Source organism: Epinephelus moara, chromosome 24 (genome assembly GCF_006386435.1).
Source record: "Epinephelus moara isolate mb chromosome 24, YSFRI_EMoa_1.0, whole genome shotgun sequence".
Lineage (NCBI taxonomy): Eukaryota > Metazoa > Chordata > Actinopteri > Perciformes > Serranidae > Epinephelus > Epinephelus moara.
This window is the reverse complement of record NC_065529.1, coordinates 20,652,574-20,661,354: the sequence shown is the minus strand read 5'-3', so window position 1 is coordinate 20,661,354 and position 8,781 is coordinate 20,652,574. Positions and strand designations below refer to the sequence as shown.

The window sequence follows — 8,781 nt, the reverse complement described above, 5'->3', positions numbered from 1 at the left end:
TACCATCATCATTGAAGTAGGCAGGGGAATAGCTAAACACAGCCGCCAGGCTGCCCGCCGGGCTACATTTTACTATGCTAATTGCAAATGTTAGCTGGGCTGCCGGGCTACTCACCTAACACAACCGTAACGCCTGACCCATTGCTGGGACAGAGCCGCTAATAACTCAAGCTCCGGACATTAACCCATGCTACGATTGTAACATTAAATTTAATTCAATCGACATAGCGACATGTGCCTAACGTTACTGTAACACTAATTAAAACAGACATTTGACTTTATGTTGTACCTGTCCAGGGAAGAAGAGCTAGCTCCGAGTCAGATTGTAGCCCCTTTAGCTCCTGCAGTATTCTCCACCTTGGAAATGCAAGGCCAATGTTAATCCGGGTTCTGTCCCTTTCTTTATCCGACAACTTCAACAACCGTTGTTTCTTTAGAGGTAATGTCAGATCCTGGTCGTCTTCAGGTGGACGTTCCGCTCTCTGCCATTTCATTTCGAAAATACGCGCTGCCATTGCTCACTGGCTGTAGCCTTTTATAGGGAGGGAGGGCCAAGGGCTCCGAGAGGAGGAGGAGGAGGAGGGGGGGGAACCACATGAACGCGCAGCCGGACCGGCTTGTAAACAATGGGCTGGAGATCAACACAGAGAGAGGGTGTGTGAAGTCATGCTATACTCCAGATGAAATTACACCTCTAGTTCTTCACATAGCAATTTTTTAATTCCTTCAATCTAGAAATGATGAATTTCGCTTATTGTTCCTTTAACTTTCATTGTTGTCCCGCTACGTTTCCCCCTAACACAGCAGGGTGCCATTAAACTAATGGCAACATGCCGATGTTAAAGGACACCTTTTTTGTTGTTTTCTGACGCAAGTCACTGCCCAAGCGCCAGATTTTGTCAACTTTGGAGTGAGAGTGTGCTCGTTTTCAAACAGACTAACGGAGCCACTAGTGTCTGACAGGCCGTGAGCCAAGCACGGCATACCTGCTGTTTGCTAATATTGTGCCATTTTCAGTAAATATCACAATATAAAACGTGTTTTTTGTTTTAAAAAGTAACCTTACAAATGTGGGTAGATAGCAAGTAGGCTCGTCACCCATCTTTTAGGTGGTTACATATCCAGTCTGATCTGAAGTGCACAGCTGATAGGCATAGGCCTACGCCTGCACATCATCATAGAAGTGTAGCAGCCCCCACCCACCATTTCCTCCTGTCAACAACGTTGCAGTTCTTAGCATTGTTCTTGCTGTCCCTACCGTTAGCTGCTAAATGCCTCAATGTTGAGAACCATGTGCAGATAACTTGAATCAGGCTCTGAATCAAGAATATATTGTATACAGCTCCTTTAAATGTGCACTGACTCATTTTTTTTTTTACAACAGAAACAAGCTGTAAACACAACACTGATCATCTAATCAAGTATGTAAAAGATATTAGCAAAATGTTGCTCACTCACAAACCCAGGAGATATGGAGCTACATTGGCACTGTTTTACAGTTGTGTTTCTGGCCACATGGCTAATATAAGTGTAACATTACTCCTCTTCAGCTGTCTGTATTTGGTCTCCACCAACCCTCAAAAACAAGTCTCTCTCTTTTTTCACTAAATGATTTACTGTCCACCTGCTCAATGCTGCCATTGTCTGTTTGTGTTTAAGTTTGTTGTCACAATAAGCAACACCTGTCACATTACAGGCAGTCTTGTGAGTAATGTAAAAATACTGATTATAGCAGCTTTAACCCATTCATGTAGTGTAGCATTGGAAAAAGGAGTTCCCAACTGATGAGGGTCAGCACCTCCAAGTCTGAGGCCATGGTTCTCTGCAGTAAAGCAATGGATTGCCCCTGTAGGTTGGGAGAGAGGAGGGCGAAGGAGTTCAAGCATCTCGGGGTGTTTTTCATGAGTGAGGTTAAAATGGAGCAGGAGATGGACAGGCGGTTTGGCATGGTGTCAGCAGTGATGCAGGCATTGGACCGGACCGTTGTGGTAAAGGAGCTGAGCCAGTCCATCTACGTTTCAAACCTCACACTCACCTATGGTCGAATGAGATTGCAGATATAAGTAACCAAAATTTGTTTCCTCTGTCGGGTGGCTGGGCTCAGCCTCAGAGATAGGGTGAGGCGCTCAGACATCCAGCGGGAGCTCAGAGTAGAACTGCTGCTCCTTTGCGTCAAGAGGTGGTTCGAGGGTGCCTCCTGAGCACTTTCCAATAGAGGTGTTCCAGGCACATCTAACAGGTAGGAGGCCCCAGGGCAGACCCAGAACACGCTTGAGGGATTATATGTCTTATCTGGTCAGGGAACACCTCGGGATCCCCTAGGAGGAGATGGAAAGCATTGCTGGGGAAAGGGATGTCTGGAGTACCTTGCTCAGTCTGCTGCCCCTGCGACCTAGCCCTGGATGAATGGATGAAAATGGATGGGGAAGGAGTTCCCAGCTGGGAAAATTCATGTGAACGCCCCTGACATCGGAAAAACAAAAAAAGTCAGCGAAAAATTTGGTAAACAAGTTGCCAAGTTGATGTCATTAATGCAGAAGCATGGCGGGTGAAATGAAGTGTGCTGTTGACGGTAATTAACTTTTCATTAATTCATGTATTGCATGTCAATTTTTTGCTCTCATGTAATTTGTAATATGGTTTCATGTTGTAAACATTACTGTCCACATAGAGTGACCAAGATTAGTCAGAACAGCTTTTTATTAGCATTAGTAAAGTAAAGCAATATTTTAGTAGTTTTAGGGGATGTACTGGAGCAGCGACAAGTCTGGGACAACATCACTTTGTAATATAAAGCTTCAAACTGTTATCAACTCTAAGAAATAAAATATTCTTCTATGCAAAACATCATCTTAGTAGCGTCCATGTTGTACCCACATTATGACTTAAAGCAATTTTTTGTTACTTATCCACCAACATGTTCACATAACATAACTGTGATAAGCTAAAACCAGCCAATAGTTTAATATCTGCCCGTGTAATGACTGGGCTGTGTGACTCCAGCTGATTTATGAGAAAGAGGGGGAATCTAGTTTTGTTTTTGTTTCTCTCATTGTCAAGGTCCAGATGAGTCCCGGCTGTCTCCTCAGCAGAAACGTGACGGTGAAGCTGAGGGCGGGGAGGATGAAAGCAGTCCACAGTGGGCTGACACTCCGTTTTGATCCTTCCTTCATGAAAACCAGATGGGCTGTCCATCTAAGCCAACAGAGAGACGGTGGAGGGAGTGGAGGGGGGTTTCTCTGTGTTCTGTGAGTCAGTGACTGGGGAGATTTGATAGGGCGCTTTTAAAAACGCAGACATAAACACACATAGGTACACACAGAGAGCGAGAACCAGACAAAGCTAGACGAAGAAATGTACACAGAGATAGAGAGCGAGAGTTCCGGAGATACCGCCGAAGCCAGGAAGTTTGGGAGCACACACCCATATGGGTTCATTAAGCAACCATATAAACATGCACATGTACTGCAACTTCTTAAGTACAGACATTAACACATGCATTCACACACACTTGCACGCAAACACAGCAGGACGACACCCTGAGCGCCCTGTTTTCCCTTCCTCCCTCCATATCTAATTCCTTTCTAGTGAGTGGGAGACCCCGAAGGCGAGTGTGCAGGACCCCTTCAGTGATTTACTTTAATCCTGCACTCGCCCACATAACCTCCCATGTACACTTAGACACAGCAGCCCACGGTCCTGACGGTTTATAAAGCATGACTCACAGTGAGTGTACACACTAATATCGCCATTAACGGATGGGAAAACAAACTCTCCTCCTGGCAATCTACCCCCTGCATCACTTCTTGGATCAATTACCTGACCTGGTTCGCTCTCCAAGTCTATATTCATTAACTTTATGTGTCGCAGGTTGTTTTGATTTAACACAAGGGGAGAAGAGCAATCTCAGCATTGATAATTCATATCCTGCTCCTGGATCAGACCCAAACACTTTGAGCCTGTCAGAGTGACATTACTATGAAGTGCACTGTCTCGCTGACGAATGTCTGAATAGCTTTCGGCTGTAATCACTCCTGTCTTGATAGGACAAGATGAAAGGAGGAAGGGGAAGACAAAGGGGCTATCTGTCTCCCCCTTGTTTCACGTTCCCAGGGACAGTGACCTTATCAGCGTCTGGAGATCTGCTGCTGTGACTGTGACATCATATCCTGCCCGACCCCAGGCTGTCAACATTTGGGGCCCAGGCTTGTGATTTAGATATTTAGTTGTTCTTTCAACAAACAGAGGGGATAAAAATCCTGGCTTCTTTTCCCAGTCAGTCGATATCTGTCTACACCACAGATGTGTTTTTGTGTGAGGTCTTTTAAGAGAGGATTTAAGACATGTTTTGAGTAGCATGTCACTTCTGTGTGGTGCTAAAGAGAAAATAGAGGTCTTGTGGAGAAAAGATGTGCATTCAAGGACATTCCAGCAGGGTCAGCGGGGCTCTGTGCATGTGTGTGCGTGTGCGTGTGCACTCTACGTTCATTGTTCATTCAGGTGCTGACGAGTGATACATCGTGACACTAAGTGTTCCCAAATGTTCACTTCCCTTGTAATTGTAAATCCATCGAGTTCTACATATCACGCTCCATTTTTAGGGCTAATAAAAGACAGGACAGAGACGCTTCCAACACTTTAAATTGCTTTCCATCTGTCCCACTTTAACAGCTTTGCTCCCGCTGAGATTTTATAATGAGACATCACATTTTAATACGAGAAGGTCTCGCTGGGATACAAATACATTCTTTTGTCGGTGTGGCTAGTCTAATTTTTCAAAGATATCTTGCCTCTTAGAAATACTGAAAAAGGTAACAGACTCTTAGAAAAAATGTCCTAAAATAACAAACAATGATAAAATAATTTTAAAAATAGCAACTCTTTCATTGTGGAAAAGTAATGGCTTGTGTAATTTACACCATTATAGCAAAAAAAGAGCAAACTGTCCTTCCAATGGACTTTAATACCTGTGATCAGTATAGCAAAATTCGTTATAATCCTCTGTTGATGCCTGTGGTGTAGCAGCTCAGATATCCTCATGCTCTCCACATCACAGATGACACTGTCCTCATGTTATTATATCCTGTTTATAGCAAATCCACAGTATAAACTTCAATCCCTTTTGAAAAAAAAACAATGCGCTTTGCCAATGAATCCCACTCAATCTAGGATATGGCCTGAATCTATCTGTGTGTGAGAGCTTAGTACATCAAATGCTGGGAATAATGGACCATGCATGCTCTGCAGGAGAGGAATGATGCATTAAAGACTTCCTAAACTGGAAACATCTTTGCTATAGCTGGAAAGAACAAAGCATATTTGTTCCATATTCTATCTGTAGGCTTTGAGACGACGTTCAGGGGTAATTGTATTTGAAGTGTTTGTGGTTCAGCGATATCACGTCAAGTTACAGTATAGTAATTGAGGACGGTACAATGAACTTCTGAAGAGAAACTGTTTCTCCGGAGACAGTTTTGTAGAATTAAATAAAAGACTTTTCCATCTCCGTGGAATATGTGTAAGCTTAAACAGGATAAAAGAGGTATTCAGATGCTGTATTGATTATTATCATATGTGAAATTCTCATGGAAGACCCACTGAGCAGTTCCACATGTTTTGGTTGGTCCCCCTCTGTCCTGGTGTGTTTTCCTGAGAGCCACAGTGCTGAGAGGCTTTAACCCCAGCTGGCCACTGCTGGGTGCTGGTCCAGTGTAGGAAGCAGGTGTTAAATTCACAACAGCAGTCAATGGGAGAACATTGTTTGCAAGCTGAGGCACAAGTGTGGGAAGCGTGAGATTTTGGCTCAAAAAGTTTCCCTCTTTCCCAACAAGTTCAGTAGAATAAAGAAGACTTGAGCCACTCTAGCGGCCTCGTGAGGGTGTTATGGTCATTACACACAAGAAAAAAAAGTGCTACAGTAGATGGACAAAGAATTAACTTTACTTTTCATAGATTTTAACCTCTAGTCAGGCAAAAAGGTCAATTTTATCTAAGGGTGATACCAAAGGGAAAGCCATTTTTAGGACATCTAAGACTCATCTTGTCAGGCCCAGCTTTAAATTACCATACCAGACTCAGATTCATCAGTGTATTGCTGCATTCAAACAACTGGCATTTTCCAATCAGAGAAACGTTTTCATAGTTCTAAGAGCCCCCCCTTTTGGTTGTGTCTGCATCGTAAGAACCAGGAAGGATGGTAATTGTCTAGAATGCAGCTTTGAGGATACTCTCCCAGCACAACAGGAACAATGTATGACATATGTGTACATTAATTGGCTGAAGTCAGCCAATGCAGCACCGGTAACCACCCTTAAAGGAAGGTCTATGTGGTTCTTGGGGGAGCTCTCCGGTGGGTTGCTCCTCTCAGGAAGTCCCCAGAACTGTTTGATCCAAAACCGCCTATTGATGGCAAAATGGAGAAAACAGGAATACCTCTTCTCATTCCCACTACTCACAAGATGGTTAACCACAGTGGTAGTTTTGCCATCAAACCATTTAAGTAGCCTGAATTAGCTACTTCTGCTGTGTTATTATGTAAGTAAAGTGGTTTGTTGTTAAGTCCAACCAGATGCTAAATTCCTGATATCTCCGACAACAACCGGGAGGCTGAGGTCTGAACAAGAAATGAATGCAGTATAGCCTTTGCTGCACTTTGTCAACGTCATGTATTTGACTATTGTTTCAGCTAGATGCTCAGATTTTACGCTAACGTGCATTTCATTTGCAAGTCTACATTTTAACAACTATTGAATATCATGCTGTCAGTAGCCTGTGTTTCTATGGCCATGATGAGCACAATAAAAACACATTCAAAACATTTTAGAACATGTTAAAGATGACAAATTTATGTAGGCCTATACAGTTAGCTTGGCAACATGCTAACTGTGTGCATAAGGTGCAAACATGGTAACATGCTAACTGTTACAATGTCTGTGTAACATGTTAAATTTCAGGATATTAGCATGCTATGTTAGCATATAGCCTACAACTGAAGCTAAGGTATTTTTAGAGACAATGTCAAGTGGTCATAGAGAAGGAGATACTGTGACGTGCTGGTGGCACTAGATGAAGTCAAGTTATCACAAAAGTCACTGGGTGCGGTTACATGATGGCTTCTCATTCAGAATGAAATAAATCTGAATGAAATCATTCGGAATTAAAGTGTTTTCAGGTAGTTTACATGGGAAATATTCATTCCGAATGAGGGTTTACACAGGAGATCAGTTTAATCGCCTTTATTCGGGTCTGCGCAAGGTTTGGGGCAGGGAAGGTTTCTGATTGGATAGGGGGTGGGGCGGATGTTACGTGTTTACGTTTACCGAAGAAAACACTGTAGTCCTCGCTCCGGATAACAAGATGCTTGACGAAGCCGTTCTTAGTGCCTTTTTTGGGCGTGTTTTGCTTATATTCTTGAAGCAGCAGTACGACAACAACCTTGTTCTGCTAATGCTTCGTCTGTTGATGAGAAGAAGGGAGGTAGAATGTCGAAGAAGGGAGATAGAAGACCGTGCTTTGGCGTATGGAAACCGGTGAGTGCAACAAGTCCGACTCCTCTATCTCAGCTCGTTGCTATGCGCGCTACGTCATCGCGCCAGAAGGGCAAGGAAACGAACATGCGCAGAAAGAACAAAATGGCTGGAATCGGGTAGGAGGTGTATACAAGACAGAAAAATTCTTCCATTCGGGTTCTGAAAAGGAATATTCCACCCCTGTGCACCCCATTAGATTTTCTTTCGGGTTGGCTGTTTTCATTCGGGTTGAGGTGTTTACAAGGAGCATTTCTATTCAGGTAGGGCATCCACCCCGAATGCAAAAGGAATACATGGCTCCATGTAAACGTACGTATTGACTACACACACTCCAATATTCTATTCTATTCCGAATATGACAATATTCAGAATATGATATGAGTCACATTGATATGCTGGGATATGCTGATATTATTCAGGTGTAAGGAGCATTCTTTGGATATAGTACATTTGAAAAATGTGCCTCGATCTCAAGACACACGGCCTCTTGCCTGTTTACAGTCAGCTCTGTGTGTTGTCATGGATGTGTCGTATGGTGTGTCTCAAATCACATACTTCCGTTAGTATACTTCTATGCAGGGGCGGACTGGGGAAAAAAAGAGGCCCGGGAATTTAGTACCTGACTGGCCAACTCAGGGGCCGGGGCGGCAAGTGATGGCGGCAAATGCTGGCGGCGGATGCTGGCGGCGGATGATGGCGGTGGATGATGGCGGTCAATGCTGGCAGTGGATGATGGCGGTGGATGATGGTGGTGGATGATGCCAGCGGATGCTGGTGGTGGATGATGGCAGTGGATGCTGGTGGTGGATGATGGCGATGGATGATGGCGGTGGATGATGCCAGCGGATGCTGGTGGTGGAACAAATATGTTCACATATATGTGGGAGACAAAAAAATATACATGTAAACATTATTGAAGGGATAATGACACATCATTTAACCTGAGGCCTTGATTAGAACAAATATGTAATATTTTTAATGTTAGTTAAAATAGTTAGTCTGCAATAGTCGCTTAATAGTGTGAAGACTGGTGAACATGTATGTCACACTAATAATGATCATAACATAATAATAAACATATCATCACCTTACTGAAGTAGCAATTTCTGCAGCAGATAAGTAAACACAGGTGAAAAAGTGTACTATGTAATGTACTATACAGTATGTGTTTTATTCACAAGTACACAATGGTCTCTAAACCAGGTTTAGTAAAAGTTAGTAAAAGGCTATGATGGTCTTGTCTGAATGCTTC

General features: G+C 43.3%; 1 protein-coding gene across 1 annotated transcript in view; it reads right to left on the bottom strand.

Annotated features, from left to right (window-relative positions):
* LOC126386342 (uncharacterized protein KIAA1755 homolog) overlaps window positions 1-8,285 on the bottom strand; it is a 49,829-nt gene extending 41,544 nt beyond the window's left edge. Inside the window, exon 1 of the mRNA XM_050038615.1 lies at window positions 8,149-8,285. The gene's annotated coding sequence lies outside the window, so the exon portion shown is untranslated. The remainder of the gene's footprint in view (window positions 1-8,148) is intronic.
* Between the last annotated feature and the right edge of the window lie 496 nt (window positions 8,286-8,781).